The 21,354-nt window shown below is 49.7% G+C and overlaps 1 long non-coding RNA gene across 1 annotated transcript in view; it reads left to right on the top strand.

Annotated features, from left to right (window-relative positions):
- The window catches only part of LOC144153730 (uncharacterized), a 175,587-nt gene that overhangs the window by 115,144 nt on the left and 39,089 nt on the right, over positions 1–21,354 (top strand). The gene's annotated exons all lie outside the window — the stretch shown is intronic.

The raw sequence follows: 21,354 nt of genomic DNA, 5'->3' as shown, positions 1-21,354 counted from the left end.
TATCATGTACCCAGCACCTCTACCACTTATGTAGCGATGAGCTCCAGTAAAGAGAGTAAAAGCGTTTTTTAACAGGGCGAACTTGTGCCGGCAAACACTGGCGATCCACAAGAAAGCTAGAGCAAGCGAGCGTGAACTTCTTTCTCCTCCGTTCACCAGTCAGCCCATACCCATTACTAGAAACAGCCCCGTTAGCCGGTCGGGGATTGCTCCAACAATAATAAAGTCGCAGCAATATATATATATATATATATATATATATATATATATATATATATTTATATATATGTGTGTATATATGTGTGTGTATATATATACATTTATATATATATAGATTTTTATCACGTCATACTTATATTCTTGTTTTGGGCACCCACTGCAGAGCAAGTGCCTTTCCCACAGAAGCTTCTACCGCCGCATGCACACTTGCCTTATCCACGGATTAACTCTGCTTCCCTTAATAACCTACGGTAATATTGCTATAGCATTGCATGCCCTGCTCACGCCCATTTTTTCTTCCTAATTTGTACTAATATGTCCTTAACACCAATTTGTTTCCAGACCTACTCCGCTATCTTCTTGTCCGGTTAAGTTACACCGATCGTCTTCCGTTCCATTGCTCGCTTACTGTCCCTCAATTTGAGCTGAACCCTTCTAGTAAGCCTCCAAGTTTCTGTCCGTACATGAGTATCGGGAAAATGCAGCTGTCATACACTTGCTTCTTCAGGGAGAATGGTAGGCTACCATTCATTATTTGAGAATGGCCACACCATTCACTCCATCCAATTTCTAGCCTTTTAATTATCTCAGCCTCATGGTTACGTTGTGGGTTCACAACCTGGCCTAAGTAGATGTATTTGCTTACACGTGTATTCCCCCGCCATCTATCTCAAACCGCTGTGCTCTCCCGAGTTAAGTGAGCATTACTTTGTTTTTCTGCATAATAATTTTCACGCCAACGGTTCTATTTTGTTTGACCACTGCGGTAATCATGTTTTGCAATTCGACCCCCGACGTACTTAGCAAACCAACGTCATCCACAAATAGAAGGCTACTGAGATACTCTCCACTAACCCTTACTCCCACTTGAGCCCAATTAGATGTTGTGAATACTTCCTGTAGCCATGCTGTGAATAACATTGAAGAGATTGTGCCTCCTTGTGTAACGCCCTTCGTTAGCTGTATTTTACTCCTCTCCTTAAGGAGAACTATGGTAGCTGTAAAGATTGAACATGTTCGTTTGCCCGAAGTCCAGTGCGGATCAGGAACCCAATCACGCTGGCTCCTGTTGATTTGGCAGGAGGCTCACATGGCGATGATGTTGATGTTATCGGACATAGCGGTCGTATTGAAGAATTTGAGGCGCTTGGACTTGATAAAGGGAAACGAAAACTTTATATACAACTATTTACAATAGCATAACTGGGTACATGAGTAAAAATAAGGAAAAACTGAATTGCAAGTTAGCCACTAGCTCCAAGTACGTACACACACCGCTAGAGAAACGGTGGCCGGCACTCTGTTTCTGCAGCAGGGCCCGTCTAGTTGCCCGGTACACAGCCGTAGAACAAAATTGCGACGCTAACCTCCAGTCTACCTCTTGCTTAGGGGGCTCAAAATTCCCAACCTAGCTTCAGCGGTCGAAACACCTTGTCTCGCCTGGAACTGCCTAGCTGAAAGATCCTACAAAAACGCTGTTCAACGGCCAAGTTCACCCTTATAACCACTCGGTATAGACCCTTTGCAAAATGGCGAAATCGTTGGCGGAAAAGCAGCAAGCCACTCTGGCAACATGTGCACCCGCTGCGCCGCCATTAGAAAGGAAGCGAAAAGGCTGCGAGCACTGAGTTTCTATGGAGTAGCTACCTTCCACCGTCCACGTAATTGCATACGCGTCGTGGGGCAACAGACTCGTGAAGCCGTGGGCGAAAACGTGCAACCGCAACGGCGTTGCTACGACCTCCTTCCTTTTTTATGGCGTCGTCGCGTTCACCAACAGTGTTACCACCACTGAATTCTCAGTGTTGTCCGCCTTTTTGCAAAGGGTCTATTACTATCTCTCGAGAACGCCCCTCTAGCTTTCGTACACGCGTAAGAGAGGGCCCAAATTCACGTAGAGAGCTGTCACTCAGAGATTTGCCGAACATTCAAGAAGGCGCCACCACCTTCCAGCCGAAAGTCTGCACGCGGCCGAGCAAGCACCCGGCGGCGAGTGAACATGCCTACGAAGTGAGGGGGTGAAAGGCGGCGGCTACCGACAACCAGCCGTTTCGTTGGTGGCGCGGGACAAAGGGATCTCGCGGAAAAGCCGCCGCTGCCGTGTGGTCAGACGTCAATAATTAGCCCCTCGCGGTTTGTTACGTCAACGATCATCGGAGCATGGCGGGGTGGTCTGCATTCTTAAAGGGCATATATTCCCAAGGCATTTATCCATCCAGACAAGTCGTTTCCCAATCGCGAATTTCGTCTTGTTTTAGCTCGTGTCTTGTGACCTGCTTTCTCGTCTTCTTCACTCTCCTTTCGCTTCTGGACGAGATCCTGAACGCCTGACACGGAATTCGGAACGCGGCTGACCCCAAGACCTTCCTACGCGGCGCCCATCTCCTCGGGTGCACTAATTAAAATTGGGGTTGTGCCCATGCTAGCAAGTTCGTCACATATTACCTCACCCTCTGATGCAAATATACCTTGGTGCTCTGAACTTGTAGCAAAAAGGGCACCCTTTGACTCTCTTGTACCGGACGCGCTGGCTGCAATGCTCTTCATGCTCGCTTCCGTTTCCATGCAGCTGTTCCCCTCTGACCCACTCGCTTTCTTTGAGCAGCCTCGGCTGCTTACCTCCTTCTCATGAAGCTTGAAAATGAAAAACGGTCTGTCGCCACTCAACTTTGCTGTCACCACGTAACTCGGCTTGTATGAAGCGTTCTGCCTAATGCGCAGCAGGAACGTCCTCACATTTTGCTTGTGAGGCTGCTCGTCATGTTCTAGCATCACTTCATTACACCATTCTATCGTATCACGGGACACGCTTACCTCGACGCTCCTCATCCCAAACTTTGTCTCCACACGTTCTACCCTGGCGGAAATGCTAGCGTCGTGTCGGGAGTCACGGCTGCTTAGTACGTCATCGTGAATTTCAACTTCGAAAAATTGGCCAGAACCTACCAACTACGCTGTCGCTACACAACTGGCTTTGTCTATGCCCCATTGCTTCTGCTCGCCGATGTCCGAGCCTAATAGGGCTTGCCTTCTCCGCTCTAGCTGCAACTAATACCTTAGCAACCGCTTGACGGGTTCGAGCTTCAGTATTTGTAAACGTCCTTCGATTCGGGCTCCTCTCTTCTCTCTTCTTGTCTCTCGCGCTCCTCTGTTACGAGCGTCGGTTTTTGAAACTGTAATTTGATTTGTCAAAGAATTATCGCCTGAGACTCCGCTTGGGCAGGCCCCCTGCGGCCGTACCTTCGTTAGCGGCGCCACATGTGTCCGACCATATCCGTCTCCATCCGCCATGTTCACCAGCATGCTGCGCGTGGCTACTATGGGCCCTAAGACTCAGCCTACAGCGCCACAACTAAGCTCAAGAAACCCCACTCACCCGCACCTCCAGCGGTCGACGTCAATGTCGTCGACTCCATGCCATCGATTCTTGTGCGCTGGCTTGGCTCAACCGCTCGGCTTCGCGCGAAGCTCGGCTGGTGCTTATGAAGGTGGGCTGCCTCCGCTTGCTGCCGTGTGCTGTTGCCTTGTCATTTCTTTCGCCAAATCCTGCCGACTGCGCCATCAAAGATTGAATTATTTTGCGTTCCCGAAGTCAGGTGGCCATCAGGAACACAATTCCCCGAGCTCCGGTTGATTTGGCTGGAAGTTTGCAGGGCGATGATGATAAAGTTCTCGGAGAGCGCGGTCGAATTGATGAAATTGAGGTGTTTGGATTTTATGAAGGGAAACGAAGACTTTATATACCACAATTTATAATATTATAACTGGGTACATAAGTAATAACAAGCTAAAAACTTCGAACTTCAAAATAGACACTAGCTCCAAGTGCGTACAAGTCACTCGAGCTTCTCAACTCCGTCTAATTCTCCTATGCTCGGAGCATGCACAAAATATCGAGAAGAGACGTCTGAGACTCTGTTCCCGCCGCACGACCCGTCTAGTTGCTCGGCACACAGCTGTATCCTAAGCTTCCGACGCGATCCTCCAGTCCACCGCTCGCTTAGTGGGCTCACAAATCCTAACCTAGCTTCAGCGGTCGAGACACCTTCCGTCGACAGCCACGTTCGGCTTTATAACACGTCGGTATTATTCTCTCGGAGGAACGCCTGTCTTGCTTTTGTAGACACGTAAGAGAGGGCTTAATTTAACGTATGCAGCTGTCACTCGCCCTTTGCCGAATATTCAATATGACGCCACTACCTTCCTGTCGAAAGCCTGTACGCGGGCGAGCAAGCACGTGGCGGGAGTACACATGCCTCCGATGGGACGCAGCAGCCGTTGCGACGGTGGCGCGCGACAGATGGCATTTGCGGAATAGCCGCCGCTAGCGTGCGGTCAGAAGGCGATAATTACCCCTTTGTTGTCCACTGCGTCAACAATCCATGAAACTTCGCGTTGCTGCCTGCATTCTTAAAGGGGAATATTAGCGCGGCATTCCTCCAACCAGACAAGCCGTCTCCCGAATGTGCCGCAGCGAATTCACGATGGCCACAGCATTGTGTCTGCCGTGCTGTGCTGCTAGACCGAGCGGAGGGTATGTACCCATTCACACGCGAGGGTGGGGCGCCTGGCCATTGACCTCATTAGTGAACCTTACAGTAGCTGCGGACCCATTGTTGATATCCTCTAGTACATTGACGTAATTCTCGTCTACATCCTGATTCCGCAATGCCTAAAAGGCTGCTAAGGTTTCTTCCGAGTCAATTGCTTTCTCACAATCTATGAAGGCTACATATACGGGTTGAGTATCCTCCATGCAATTCTCCATCACCTGATTGGTCGTGCGAATATTGTCGATTGTTGAATAGCCTTTACGAAACCATTCTTGTTCGTTAGGTTGACTGAAGACTAAGGGGGCAGAACTTTTATTAGCCATTATCTAATGAGCACCTTTTCCAAGTCGTCCATGTCACCTTCCTTATGATTACGATGATCTTTGCATTCTTCTAAGATTCCGGTGCACTCCTGGTTATTAGGCATTGGTTATACATGTTTGCCAGTTTTTCTAGTACCATTTGCCCGACGTCCCTCAAGATGGCTCCTGCTTTCTCGTCCGCCCTTGTGTTTCTTTCAAAGCCTTCTTTCCTTCTTCTGTCGTTACTGGTATGATTTCTACGTCCTGTAAACGACTTCCTCATTCGTTATGGTCCTGGCTGCCATAGGTGCTGTACAGAGCTGAACTTAAGCTGCACTTGTCTGTGCTTCTTTTGTAGTCCTTGTCATTTGCGCTGTTGTTTAAGTTCAAAATGAACACACTGGCCCCAGTCGAGACACTACTATACAGATCTCTATAGAACTCCTCGGATGCTATAACTATTTAATTCCTGTTTGTGATGACATAGCGTTGCTGTTTTTAAATGCATACATCTGATTTATTCCAATGCCGAGACACCTCTTCACTGCTCTCAGGCTGCCTCCTTTCTTTACAGCATGCTCTATCCTCACCATCTTATCCTTCTGTATGTCATGCCTTACGCCTATTGATAAACATGAAAAGCTCCGCTAGTTCGATTCTTTCAGCTAGGCAAGAAGTCCGTGCTTTCCCGTTTCCCAATTAAATATTTCTTCTACTGGGAAGATTTACGAGTATTCTGACTAGCGATCCTAGCTCCGACTTGTATGGCAGAATCTGTGACAATGCGCGGAAGATTGTCACTTTCTTCCTGTGCGGCAAATCCTGATACCACGTTGAAGCTTATTGTCGGTTCGGCTGCGCGATCCTGAATTTTGCAACGTTCCGTATTACTTTCAGATCATTGAGAGGCTTTTTCTCGTATTAGCTTTTTACGGTTCTTCCACAAATTTAGCTTAAATCGAGATCTTACAATACGGTGGTCGCTACACCTCACCCTACAGAGCACATACATATCATGCACTACGCCAGGGCTCTCGCAATAATCAAGTCAATTTTATTTTTATGCTCCCAATAAGGTCTCCTCCACGTCCAGTTGCGACTGTCGAGTTTGCAGGTAAAGGAATGCATTAATGATGCCTAGATTACCCCGTTCAGTGAACTCGGCAAGTAAGTTCCCTTTGATATTTCTTACTCACACCATAGTTCCAATCTACCTTGTCTCCAGCCTGCTTCCTGCATACTTTAGCATTGAAGTCTTCTATTACTACGGTATACTGTGTTTTTACTTTAGCCATTGCTGAATCAGAGGCTTTCAACTAGCTGGTCGTCGTGGATGGATGTAGGTGCGGAGTAATGTACGAATGTGAGTTTGTACCTCTTATTTTGCTTAAGTACAGCACCGGCTATTTTTTCGTTTTCCAGCTATGATTTTATTGTGCAGAAATCAAACTGCCAGTTCACTTCTGCCCGCTAGATCACGATAACGTAGGGCATGTCCATTTTTCAACACTGTAAAGATTTCACCTGTCCTCTTAACCTCGCTAAGCCCTCTTACACACCATTTAATGACCTTTAATTCCTCGATTAACCCCTCTATACTGGCCTCACTAGATAAAGTTCACGTGTTAAACATTTCCATGTTCAGATTCAATTGGCGGCCTGTCCTGATCCAGGGATTCTTAGCAGGCTTTGCTGCGTCACAGGCCTGGCCCCCGCCGTGGTCAGTTGCTCTGCAGGAAGTAGAGACCGAGGGCCATAGGTTAATTGCCGTATTCCTGGGATGTTGTGGCCATTGCTACACCAGGGTGGCCAATTTAGCTCTGGTTCGAGAGTGCGTTACCGGCAATGGTCGCCGGAATCGGGCCGCACCCCAAGCCTCCTTCTTCAATTTCATCAATATACCACTTTTTTAACGCAGTGGAAATTGTGCGCCACCGGGATTCGAGCCACGGTCCTTCTGCACTCGAGCCGGATGCCCTAAATCTACGGCACCGCTGCCTATATATATATAACGCACCGCACCGGTTATGCGGAGATGTAGGTTCGAGTCCCGCTCCCGGAAAAACGGCGGATTTTTTCTCAACTCATATTTTCGCTTATTTATTTATCAATGTATCAAAGAAACGTGACAAACACACGTCATGCGGCCCTATGAAATATTTCGGAAAAAAACGCCGAATAGCACTGGCAATGACGACTGCAACCTTGATATGTTTCTTTACCGAGTCCCTCGTGCCGGATCTTTCTGTTCTGCTACATGCATTACGAGGCACTGGCTCCAGCAGTTCGGATATGCCAATTGCTAACCCCGACCTGCGACCACGGTCTACGTGGCGGCCGCTGGGAAAGAAGACGTTCTACGTCTCCCGCGGTAGTCGAGGGGCGGCGCTAGTTGACCGGCCTCAGAGCTCTTGTAAATATAAACCCCCGCTTTAAAGTCGAGAGAGAAGCCGCTGCGGGATAGCGTATTGGCGAACGCACCTCACCGGTTATGCGGAGATGTGGGTTCGAGTCCCGCTCCCGGAAAAACGGCGGATTTTTTCTCGACCTATATTTTCGCTTATTTATTTATCAATGTAACAAAGAAACGTGACAAACACACGTCATTCGGCCCTATTAAATATTTTGGAAAAAAAAAGCCGAATAGCACTGGCAATGACGACTGCAACCTTGATATATATATATATATATATATATATATATATATATATATATATATATATATATATATATATATAGAGAGAGAGAGAGAGAGAGAGAGAGAGAGAGAGAGAGAGAGAATATGAACACGCTGTTGCTGAGCTGGGGTACTTGAAGGTGATGACCTGATGAGTACAAGCAGCCTTTTCGAGAGAGCTCGAGCACCAGGTTCCAAGCGCGAGCGCCAGAGCAATGAATGACGATGATGAGAGAGTACGTGCACTCAACCATTTCTTGGTTCTCACAGTCGCGTCTTGGCGCCGGTGTTCACAAACACGCGACGTTTACCTACCATTTTGTAGATACACAGATAACCAGCGCCGGTGTGTTATATTCTTAAAAAACTAAGCTTTCATCCGCATTACTTGTACTATGTCCGGGCGCAAGTGACACCGTCTCGTTGGAGTGCAGACTAAGAAAATCACGATGTAAGTGACGTTGCTAAGTTGTTAAAAGACCCGGTAGAGACCGAAGTAGCGCTTCAGAATCTTCTCCGACAGCCCCCGACGTCTTATTGGGATCCACACACATACACGGTCGCCAGCATCGAAAGCGACGTGTCTGTTGCGGGCGTTGTACTGGAAAGAATCCTGCAGCTGCTGTTTTGTGATATGATGGAACGCCAGCTGCCGCGCTCATTCGGATTTCTGGATGACCTCCTATGGACTTTCTCGTCGCCATCGCCGTCGTGGTGAGGCAACATTGCATCAAGCATGGTTTCTGCCTCGCGTCCATGGGCAAGTGCAAACGGGGTATTGCGCATTTTTTTTTCTGCCGGGTTGTATTATAAACAAATGCAACATAAGGAACACTTTCGTCCCAACATTTGTATTCCACATCAGCGTACATGCTCAGCATGTCCGCAAGGGTTTTGTTAAACCGCTCGGTCAGGTCGTTCATTTGCGGGTGGTAAACGGTTTATTGCTGGTAGGAGGTACCTGTGAGGTTAGTATGGCACATAAATTTTCGGCATTATACGTGGTTCCCTTCTCTGTCATAAGAATCGATGTAACGCCAGGGGAAGAACGATGTTTTCAATAAAAAACTGGGCCCCGGAGAGTGCTGTGCAGCGCTTTTATTTCTGCGTCCCGCGTTAAATATTTAGTGGCGACAATTATCCACTTGTTGTCTGCGTGAGAAGTTGAAAAAGGTCCCAAGAAATCTATACCTATCTGCTCTTACGGCCTTTGCCCGTTCCTGGGCGGTGGTCGAAGATGTAGATCTATCTTATCTTCCCCATTACCCCATCCTTTTCCTGCCCCAACCACCTTTCTACCACTACCTTGTCCTATATTTATACCCCATCTCCTTCCTTTTCTTTCCCTGCGACACATACGTGGTGCATTTTGGTAACCTCTTTCCCTCTCACATTCATTCACTCACTCACCACTTAAATCGGTTGCTGGTCCACCTGGTCGGCCAGCTGGTTGGCCCTGCGGTGTCTTGCGTCCTTGGCAATCACGGCACGTGCTTATGTACTGCTTCACGGTATCGGCAAGGTTCGGCTAGAAAGATTCCTGTTTTATCCTGGACGTCGTCCGAGCGTAACCCAGGTGGCCAGCCGCTGAGTCGTCATGGCACGCCCGTAGTACTTTACTGTGGAGAAACGCGGGGACAAATAGGAGGTAGTCCCTCAGCAAGGAGCAAAGTTTCGCTTGTAAAGGATGTTATTGCGCAAGCACAACTTCAACCTGCGTGCAAAGGGCCTCGGAGCGTTGCCATTCCGTCCTGGTAAAAAGACCAAGATAGGCCGCAACGCCTCATCCTCCATGTGTTGCTGAGAGAAGATGGTAGCGTCCAGTGCTCCGAGGAAGGCCGTGTCGTCATCTTCGTCATTGTCGGCGTGCCCTACCGGCGCCCGTGAAAGGTAGTCAGCGTCAGAGTGTTGCTTTCCGGACTGAAAAAAAAATCACAGTAAAATCGAATTCCTGAAGTTGAAGGCACCGCTAGCTAAACGTCCCGTTGGGTTCTTTAAATTGACGCCCCGCACGGGGCACCTTGAGCAATCTTGGTGACGGTACTGGCGATACCGCGGACCCCGAGCCCCCAAACATACACTGGATCCAACCGTGGCAATGTGTTTATAGGTGGAGGGTTAGAAACCACGAACGGTGGCCGTCGGAGCCCAGGTCAAGCTCCGGCGGATGGGCTCCCTGCCTGTTTACCAGGCAGGGAGCTCCGGGACCTCCTCACCTATCAGGGTAAGGTTGTGGAAGAAAGTACCCCCGTCCCCTGCTTTCCAATGTATCATAGGGCATTTTCAAACCCCCCCTCCAAACGTGATCGGTCCCTGAAAAGGGGCCGCACCGAAGTATCTTTTCCTCCTTTGTCTTCGATCTCCATTCCAAAGCCCGATAATTTCTCGCGCTTCCTGGTAATGGAATCCCTAGATAAATCATACCCCGTCACGTCCCAGTCTGTCTTTCTCATTTCCAAGTTTCTTGAAAGTCTTGTAGGCAAATCGTACAAGGCTAAAAAGCTCACAACCGGAGAAGTCCTAATTGAAGTCCAAAACAAACAACAATCCTGTAACCTCTTGAAGCAAACGCGCATGGTCGATGTCGACATCAAGATCACGCCCCATCGCAGTCTGAATAGCTGCCAGGGCGTCATCTCTGATAGAGATCTAATAAATGAGACTGAAGCAGATCTGCTCGACGGCCTTCGTGATCAGGGCGTGACAGCAGTGCGGCGAATCACGATACGCCGAAACGACCAAATAATAGCTACTAAACACATAATCTTGACATTTGACCGCTCAACACTTCCTGAGTTGGTCAGCGCAGGTTTCCTGAGATGTCCGGTCCGACCCCACGTGCCGAACCCACGCCGCTGCTACAAGTGTCAGCGGTTTGGACATGGCACTAATGCTTGTCGTGGTCGACTAACATGCGCCAAGTGTGCACAAAATGATCATGCATCTGACAACTGCCCATCGCAAACCCTCATCTGTGCGAACTGCAAGGGACCCCACGGGGCCTACTCTAGAACATGCGAGAAATTCAAACAGGAGAAGGAGATCATCAAGGTTAAAGTGACTGAGAATCTTACCTTCCCAGAGGCGCGAAAGAGGTTCGCCTCTTTCCCCCGGGGGAGGTATGCCGACGCAGCTCGCAAGGGGGGCGGAGCGGCGTCTAGTTTCGGCGGGGACCCAGTACCGCGAGTCGGACCTGGTCCCGCCCCCGCCCCCCCCCTGGGTTGCCTCTGGCCGCCCAACCCGCCACCACGCCGCTTGCTGAGGCAGCAGCGGTTGTGGTCGCAACCTCTTCTGTCGGGACCGGTGCCGCTCCCGTCCGTGCCTCCCCATCGTCCAGTGCGTTGGAGTGTGCCATGGACACTACGAGCCCCGCACCGGCTCCCATCGCACCGCCCGTGCCACTTCTGGTGCCTCCGACACCACCGGCGGTGGCGGGTCAAACGAAGGGCCCCCGAAGGGGGGCCAAGTCCGGGGGGCCCGGTTCGACGGGCACACCCAGGACATCGGACGACGAGATGGACGTCGTGCCGTTCTTGCCTGCAACGCAGCGCAAGGAGAGGCCTCCGACGTCCAAGCCTTCAGATAGGCCGCCCAAAAAGCCTAATCCAAGAGTCACAGCCCCGAAAGACGACACATAAACATACACACTCCAGTAGCTCTCACACTAAATAATGGGAAGAGAAAATATTGTTCAATGGAACTGCAGAGGCCTTCTGAATAATCTTGACGACGTGTATGAGATTCTGCATACCAATTAGCCAAGTGTAATGTGTGTTCAGGAAACACATTTGAATTCTAAACACACAAATTTCTTGAATAGTTACCTGGTATACAGGAAAGACAGGGATGGCTGCACACACTCTTCTGGCGGTGTGGCCATAATCGTCCGGAAATCCTTAGCATGCCACCCTGTCACCTTGAACACTATCCTTGAGGCTGTAGCAATACGCTTAATAATATTTAATAGGTTGATAACGGTATGCTCCATATACATTCCTCCTGATGTTTCACTTACGAGCTCCGACTTCGAGGGGCTGGTTGACCAGCTGCCCGAACCATACATCCTTACAGGCGACCTTAATGCTCACAACTCTCTTTGGGGCTCTTCCAGAACGGATGCCCGAGGTCGCCTGATAGAAAAATTCCTTACATCTTCTGGAGCATGCCTTTTCAACAATAAACAGCCTACATACCATAACATAGGTCACAACACATACTCATGTCTTGACTTGGCTATTGGCTCCGCAGTTCTCTTTCCTCTTGTCGAGTGGGGAGTGGGAACGGACCCATATGGCAGTGACCACTTCCCCACCTCACTCACATACATAGGTAAAGGCCCAAGCAGTCCATCTTCCCATAATAGGTTCAATGAAGCACGAGCTAACTGGAATACATTCACACAGACATCCAAACTACACCACACATCCATAGGACACCTACACGTTGAAGAAGCTACCCAACTCCTCACGGCGCACATCCTCGACGCCGCCGAAAAGTCCATTCCCCACGCCTCTGGAGCCCCGCGCAACCAGCGGAGGCCGTGGTGGAATGAGGACTGTAGGCGGGCGCGAGAGGCCCAGAACAAGGCGTGGGGTGTCCTTCGTCGGTACCCCACGTCGGGTAACCTCATTTTGTTCAAACGGGCCAAGGCGTTCGGAAAACGTGTGCGCCGTGAGGCAAAACGAGAGAGTTGGCGCACCTTCCTTACATCCATTAACTCATACACAGATGCACATAAGGTATGGACAAGAATACGCAAACTTAAAGGGCAACATACACATAGCCTGCCCCTGGTCAGTACAACAGGGGACACACTCGAAGACCAGGCTAACACTCTTGCACAACACTTCCAACACGTTTCCAGCTCTGCACACTACACAAACACTTTCCTGAAACATAAAAATACTTGTGAAAAGAAGTCCCTACATGACAATAACATGTCAAAATCTGGTTACAATTCTGAATTTACACTCTATGAGTTGAGGGCTGCACTGAGCACGTGTAAACCTTCAGCTCCCGGCGCAGATAAGATTACATACACCATGATACAACACCTACACCCGGACACTCTTGAAACACTCCTACACCTATACAACAACATATGGCTTTTGGGGAACATCCCAAAATCTTGGAGGGAGGCTATTGTAGTGGCGTTCCTGAAGGAGGGTAAAGACCCTTCTTCTCCCGCCAGTTATCGACCCATCGCCCTCACAAGCTGCCTGGGCAAGCTTCTCGAAAAGATGATCAACAGGAGACTTGTGTACTTCTTAGAATTCAATGGTCTTCTCGAGAGCTGCCAGGCCGGCTTCAGGGTGGGGCGATCCACAAACGACCAACTCGTCGCCCTTGAGTCGTATATCAAGGATGCGTTTGTCCATAAACAGTTTTGTGCTACGGTGTTTTTCGATCTTGAGAAAGCCTACGATACCGCTTGGCGATACGGGATACTTCGCGACCTAAAAGCCTTCGGTGTCTCGGGAAATATGTTTAATACACTTCGTAGCTACCTGGCGGAGCGAACCTTTCGTGTGAGAGTTGGCACTGCCCTTTCAAGTGTTTTCCTGCAGGAAAACGGCGTGCCTCAAGGCGGCGTTTTGAGCTGCACATTGTTCATTGTCAAGATGAACTCACTTCGAAAGGCATTGCCACGAACCATTTCCTGTACAATATATGTAGATGATGTGCAAATATATTTTAAATCATGCAATATGTCAATCTGTGAACGCCAAGTCCAGCTTGGTGTCAACAAACTAGCATGCTGGGCAGATCAGAACGGTTTTAAGCTGAACCCAGTCAAGAGCACTTGTGTTGTGTTTTCCAAATGGCGTGGGATCAGGCCAGATCCAGACATCAAACTGAATGGTGTCTCGATTCCGGTAAAAAAAGAACACAAGTTCCTTGGTATAATTCTTGATGAAAAACTTTCCTTTATCCCTCATATGAAACAACTAAAACAAAAATGTCTTAAAACAATGAATATCCTGAAGGTTCTCTCCCACCATTCGTATGGTTCTGACAAAGAACTCCTACTACGGCTCTATACTTCTTTGGTTGGGTCTCGTTTGGACTATGGCAGTGTGGTATATGGGTCGGCGAGTAAAACAGCATTGCGAATGCTTGACCCAGTACTACACTTGGGGCTACGGCTTGCGTCGGGTGCTTTTCGCACTAGCCCTGTCGAGAGTCTATATGTTTATTGTGATAAGTGGAGCCTTGAGAACCAGCGAACGTACAGGGACTTACTTTATGCTTTTAAAATTTCTTCTCAGAATAACCACCCTTTTTATCCTGTCCTTAACGATACATCCACATCTGTGCTGTTTGTAAATCGCCCGTCCGTTACTCCGCCTTTTTCACTTCGAGCGAGAGAGCGAGCCTCGGATCTGAGAGCTTCGTTTTTAGACGTGTACAGGTCATCCTCTTTAAACATTTTACCGCCTTGGCAAGTTCGCCCTGTGTCCTGTGACCTTTCTTTTATAAAGCTTGACAAAAATCGGGTACCGCGAGCTGCAATACTTCAGCACTTTCTTTCTTTGCAGTTCAAATACCCACGTGCTGAATTCTACAGTGACGCTTCTAAAACCTCCACTATGGTGTCGTGCGCTGCTCATGGTCCAAATTTCAATGCAGCCAGAACCATGAGCGTACACACAATTTTTTCAGCAGAAGCGTACGGAATTTTACTGATTGTACGACATATCCTTGAAAATCAAATTCCCAATTCTATCATCTACACAGATTCTTTGAGTGTTGTTCGCGCATTATCATCGCATAAACCCCCCAAAAACCACATAATTAATCTTGTATTCAACACTATCATGTCGGTGTATGCGGAGAAGCATCGGCTGCTCCTCTGCTGGGTCCCAGGACACGCTGGGATTGCTGGGAACGAGTTGGCGGACGAGAGGGCCGGTGCTGCTGCACTCAGGAACACTGTCGACATAACAAGCGTACCATATACAGACCTCAAGCCTCACATAAAACAACACCTGCGCAGAACATGGCAAACACACTGGGACGAACAGACAGACAACAAACTACACGTAATAAAGCCACACTTGGGACGGTACACAACTGACTCACACAACAGACACACACAAGTCGCCTTGGCAAGGCTGCGGATAGGGCACACCCATGCGACGCATTCGTATCTGTTGACGGGATCTCCTAGACCCCAGTGCGGCAGGTGGGGAGAGGCCCTATCCGTAGTGCACATACTACTAACATGCAAGGCACTTCACACAACACGACACAAACACTTCAGAGAACTCTACAGACAACATATTCCCCAACATCCATCTCAGTTTCTGGGTGACGATGCCATGTTTTCTGTTAAACGTGTGTGTGAGTACTTGTCAGATGTGAATTTTTTAAACCTCATTTCCTATCACGCATAATCAAATCTGGCCCTATACACCAGCCATCACCATTGCCGTTAATTGATTTTATTGTTGTTTTGGCTTTAGTAGCCACTATTTTATTTTAGATACCTTTGTTTGGCGCTCTTTGCCCCAGCTGGCCTTGCGCCAAAAAACTCTAACCATCATCATCATCTTTAAATTGACGATCCAAAACAGCGAGGGGCGGTCGATTACTGTTTCGAAAGGGCGGCGGTAGAGTTAAGGGCGAAATTTCATGACCGCCAATACAACGGCCAGACATTATTTTTCTGTTGTCGAATAGTTGGTCTACGACTGAGAAAGGGTTTGGGGTTAGGCTTTCATACGTGACGACTTTGCCCTTACTATCCGGTGACTGCAAAAGTACGGCTTCAAGACCGACGGTTTTAGCGTCTGTAAGGACCTCGGGCGATGCTTCGTCGTTCTAGTGGGCCTCTACCGGCGGCATTTGTATGCGAAACCTGAGTTCTTCGAAAGCAGCCTGATGCTCCTCCCCTTAATGTAAGGTGACAATATTACTGGTGAGGTAGGTTAATGGGTCCCGAACGTTCGAAAAGTTTTCTATAAACTTCCGGTAATAGGAGTAAAGACCTCCAAATGGTCGAGCAGCCTTTTTGTACGCGGGGGTCAGGAATTTTGTCACCGCTGTTATCATGCCCGGATTTGGCTTGACGCCGGCGTAGCGGACATGGCCCAAGAAAAGTAGCTCCTGTTACCCAAAACGACTTCTTTGCGGTTTCAGCGTGAGACCAGCTGATTGAAAGGCCAGAATAATGGAGGATAGCCGTCGCAAATGTACTTAAAATGTGGGTGCAAATACAATGGCACTTTCGAGGTAAACCAAGCATGTCTGCCACTTCAAGTGAGATAAAAGTGTACATCACGTGGCCGGTGTGGAACAGAGGCCAACTGGGAGAACCCTAAACTCGTAAAGACCATCTGGAGTTATGAAGGTAGTCTTCTCGCCGTCGAGCTCACGAAACTCGATTTGCCAATACCCACTCTTCAAATCCATCCATGGATAGTAACTGGCATGACGAATCCTGCCGAGGGAGTCGTAGTTCCGCCGCAGCGGGTACACGTCCTTTTTTTACTTGGTTCAGTTTCTTGTAGACTATGCGAAATCGCGATGTTCCATCCTTCTTTCTTACTAAAACCACGAGGGCAACCACGGACGCCGAGATTGCTGAATGACGTCGCCTCTCAACATCTGTTCTACTTGGCTTCGCATGGCGCCGCGCTCCTTGGTACATACATGATACGGGTTTTGGCGAATAGGTCTCGCAGCGTCAGCAGTAATGTTGCGATGCGTTTTCAGTAGTGTTTAACGCACAGCAGACGATGACGAAAAACAGTCTTTGAAGCTCATTAGCAACCTACAAAGGGCTGGTTGCTCCGCGTGCGGTAAGCTCGAATTGATGTCAAGGATATGATCATGATCGCCTTCGTCAGGTTCAGTGCCTTCTAATAGAGAGCAGTCATCGTTGCCCACGATTTCATTGAAGTAAGCCACGGTGGCCCCTTTCGCGACGTGGTGGCTTTCCTTGCCAAAATTTGTCAGTAATAATTCCGCACGGCCCTCGGTGAGGTGCAGCACGCCTCGAGCAACTGCGATGTCGTGATCCAGAAGGGGGTCGTTCATATGCTTACCGACACCATCAACCATACAGCGACCACCACACATCACAAAAACTATCTATGAGGACCGCGGTGGTACGTTCACATCATCGTCGATAACACGCAATGGCGCATGACAAACTCCATCTTCTAGGCGTGTATAGCTTGTGCAAATTTAATAGAGCGCTCCCCTACGTGGTTAACAGCGTTGTGCTCACTTAAGAAGTCCATTCCTAGAAGTAAATCCTTGCAGCGCTCGGGGAGGAGTACAAAACTTGCGAAGAACTCCCACTCGCCGACACCAATCCTGGCGGTACATTTGCCCTTAGGCTTCATCAGGTGACGAGCCGCCGATCTAATCTGGAGCCCGAACCACGGTGTCTGCACTTTTCTTAAGCGACCAGCGAGTGTTTTGCTAACTACGGAGTAGTCTGCACCAGTGTCGACTACAGCAGTCCCTTGTTGCCTGACCATGGAACATAAAATGCCCGCACTGACAGTTTCACCGATACCTATTCTATTTGATGGGCGGTGAGAAGGCGACGTCATGCCTCCGGTCGGCGCATTCATGGGTACTGTCGGCAAGGTCGCGTGTTCTGCTTGGGACGCTGCCTGGCCGGTCGACGAGGTCATCGTGTGTTGTATCGGTGAGTTCGTGTGTTCGGTCGGCAACGTATTTGGTTTTCGGTGGTCTTTCAAAGGTTTGCCGGTAGCAACCTTGCCTCCTGAGGTTGCAGCGGTTAGTTTCCCCACCCAGGGCTGTGGGATCTTCCAAGTGGCGGCTCTCGGCGGTCTCGATGGTCAGGTGACGCACCGCTAACGGTGACTGTGAATGTCGGACGATCGGCGGGGGAGGTGAGTATCAACTTCACAGAAACCGTAGGAGACTTCGTCTGGCAGCGAAGTAAGCTTCGATTTCTGCAGGTCTTCGGCCAAAGCGAGGTCGTGAGGCGGCGCTTGAAAATCCACGAAGCCCAAGTTCACGGTGCGGGCAACGGTGGCAAATCTCGCCCTCTTCGCCACATATATATCACAGTGACAGGTAGTTGTCATCGCGCCGCACGTCCGTCTTGCGCACCTGCGTTTCTGATGAATTCTGTTGCTAGCACAGAGACTACGCGGCGGAATCTGCTATCTGAAGTCGGGGGTCGGTTCGAGGTGCCAGGGGTGGCAATGGTGTGGGTGCGATGAGCAGCTAGAGATTTAGAGCTGTTACATAACTCGCTCGTGGCGATTATATCTGCTTCTCCGTGATCGAAAGCGCTTGGCAGAACTCTTGTAGTACCACATCAGCAAGGAAGGCAGGCGCAAATTCCAGCCCGCCAATGATACTAAATGTCACCTCTTCTCGTTCAATTCAGCGAATGATGTCTGGAAGGGTTGTACCATTGGTCATACTTGTTAGGGCGACAGCAGTACCGCACGAAGTGTCGTTCACGTGGTTGTTGGGCCGGCATGTCTCTTGCAGGGCTCGCTCGAAGGCTATTGTCCCCCTGCGGAAGTCTTTCTCCGTGGGAGGAGGGTTTCGTACGAGAACTGCAAAGAGTGGCTCTTTGATGCCGTGCATCTGAAAACGAAGTTTTTCCGGTTCGGACATTTCAGTGTCTGATTCTTGAATAACCGCGCCATGACCTCCGCAAACGTAGGCACGGTTTCATTTGGTTTCTGAATTAGCGACTCTAACAGCCCCTGTGCATGGTCTCGACAGTCTTTGGTGGCGAACGTTTCCACAACCTCCTGCCAGAACTCGTCCAACGTAGAAAACCTCGCCTCGTGGTTCTCTAGCGACGTCCTTGCACCATGTTCGGGCGAGAACTGCACATGCTGGACGCAAGGTAGCCGACAAAAGGGCTTTATGACTGTTATCCAAGATGGCGCGGGTTCACAGCCACGCGCCTGTCGTCTTCGTCTTCAATGGTTTTCGTTTTGGTTGTCACTGTCGATGCTGCTTTCAAGGCTGCTGAGTCTGGCGCACTCTCGTTTTTTGTTAACAAGTGCCTGTACCATTCGCCTCCTTTACAATTTCCCCGGGGTGAATAGGAGCCATTCTGGTGCCTTAGGGGCACGAGACCAATGCGGGTTCGAAGCGTCGCTTCAGGCGTGCTACGTGAGCGGTCCGTCGGCCACGGCAGCAATTATTAGAGAAAGGATTCAGAGGCTCGACCACATAATTGACAGGTGACGTCCGTTTGAGTACACGATACGTTCCTTGGTACTTTGAAATAAACTTGGTCGACAGCCCAGGAGTCGTGGCCGCAATTCAGAGCCAAACGATATGATTCGGACAAAATTCTGCGGTAGGCGTCGGCGCATCATAGCGGAACTTTTGGCGTCCTTGCTCGTCTGACGTGAACGAGCGAGCCAGTTGGCAGCACTCCTCCGCACGTCGGGCCACGTCGGAGATTGACGAGGCTACAGACGGGTCGGGACGGTAAGGGAGGATCGTGCCAAGCAGGCGCGACGACTCATGTCCATACACAAGAAAGAAGGGAGAGAAGCCCGTGGTTGCTTGCTTGGCAGTGTTTTAAGCGTAGGTATCGAATGGAAGAACCCTATCCCAGTTGGAATGGTCGGATGATACATACATTGCCAGCATGTCCTCCCAGGTGCGGTTCAAACGTTCGGTTGAGCCGTTCGTCTGCATGTGATATGTAGTAGTCGCGCGGTGGACGATGCGGCAGGCCTTTAGGAGCGCTTCAATGACGTCAAAAAGAAAGACACGCCCCCTGTCACTGAGAAGTTCCCGAGTAGCGCCGTGATGAAGGATGATGCGGTTGAGTAGACATGATGCAACGGCGTCGGCAGTACCAGCACGCAGCGCAGCGGTTTCAGCGTACCTAGTCAGGTGGTCGACGGCTACGATGACCCACCTATTTACAGTCGCAGTACAGGGGAGGGGTCTGTAGAGATCGATTCCTACCCGGTCAAAAGGTCGAATCTGGCACGCCAAAGGCTGCATCCGGTCAGACGCACGCGGGGGTGGTGGCTTGCGCCGTTGACAGTCTGCGCAAGAGTGAATATAACCAAGAACGAAGCCGTACATACCATGCCAGTAATATCACAGTCTAAGGCGTTCTTAGGTCTTTAGAACGCCGGTGGGAGCACACTGAGGCTCACTGAAAATGGTCGCACACTTCAGAGCGCAGATGGCGGGGAATCATGAGCAGCTATTTGCGCCCATTAGGGTGGTAGTCCCGCCTGTAGAGCAAGCCATCACGAATAGTGAAATGGGACGCTTGTAGCCCAAATTGCTCGAGGTACCGACGAGTTCGATGGTTTCGAAAGGTAGTTGAAAAGCGACATGACCCACGGATCTTTTCACTGTTCAGATGGCACGGAACTCACGTCAACGCGTGATACAAAACACTGAGAGGGGGTATTAGTCGTCTCGTCAGCAATATCGGACACCGGGAGAGGGCGTCAGCGTCGTGGTGCTTGCAGCCAGAGCGATACACCACGCGGATTTCTAAGTCCTTCAGGCGGAGTGCCCAACGCGCCAGTCGGCTAGAATGGTCTCTCAGACACGACACCCAACAAAGCGCATGATGGTCGGTGACTACGTCGAAAGTTCTTCCATACAGCTTGGGACGAGATTTTGAGAGGGTGGACACAATTTCCAAGCATTCCCACTCAGTAATAGGCCTTTCAACACCGCATGCGTCAGTGTGCGGCTCGCATAGGCGACCACGTATTCGTGGAACTCGGGCTTTCGTTGAGCCAAAACAGCACCCAGACCAACTCCACTCGCATCGGTGTGGATTTCAGTTCGAGTCGACGGGTCCAAATCGCGGAGAATTGGCGGGGTCGTGAGGAGGCGACGTAGAGGCCTTGTAAAGGCCTTGTAAAGGCCTTGTCGCAAGCCGATGACCATGTCAAAAGACCCGTCTTTTTGCCAAGAAGTTGTGTCAATGGCGCGATGATGAAGGCGATGTTACGCACAAAGCGGCGGAAGTACGAGCCCGATAAAGCTACGAAGCTCTTTGATGATGATCGGCTTCGGGAATTAAGCCACAGCACGAAGCTTTTCGGTATAGGGAAGAACGCCATCTCTGAAACTACGTGGCCAAGGATCGTCAGCTGGCGAGCAGAAATTCGGCGCTTCTTTAGGTTTAGTTGAATGCCTGCGTCCTTCATACAAGCTAAAACATGCTCGAGCCGCCGTAGATGCCTGGCAAAGTCGGTTGAGAACAGTACGACGTCGTCCAGGTAACACAGGCATATCTTCCATTTGAGGCCGCGAAGAATATTGTCCATCATACATTCGAATGTGTCGGGCGCGTTGCACAGGCCGAACGGCAGGACGGTTAATTCATACAATCCGTCTGGAGTAACAAAGGCTCTTCTCGGACGATCCGCATCTGCCATCGGGACTTGCCAGTATCCGGAGCGTAATTCAAGGGAAGAAAAATATTCTGCTCTTTCAAGGCAATCTAGTGCGTCGTCGATGCGTAGTAGCGGGTAAACATCTTTGTGAGTTATTCTGTTTAGGCGACGCTAGTCGACACAAAAATAGATAGAGCCGTCCTTTTTTGAACGAGTACTACCGGCGACGCCCAGGGGCTGTTCAATTGTCGAATGATACCGCG

Source organism: Haemaphysalis longicornis, unplaced genomic scaffold (assembly GCF_048455015.1).
Source record: "Haemaphysalis longicornis isolate Haplotype H1 unplaced genomic scaffold, Haemaphysalis longicornis Haplotype H1 scaffold_9, whole genome shotgun sequence".
Classification (NCBI taxonomy): domain Eukaryota; kingdom Metazoa; phylum Arthropoda; class Arachnida; order Ixodida; family Ixodidae; genus Haemaphysalis; species Haemaphysalis longicornis.
The sequence above is the reverse complement of the archived record's forward strand: the minus strand, read 5'-3'. Positions and strand labels throughout refer to the sequence as shown.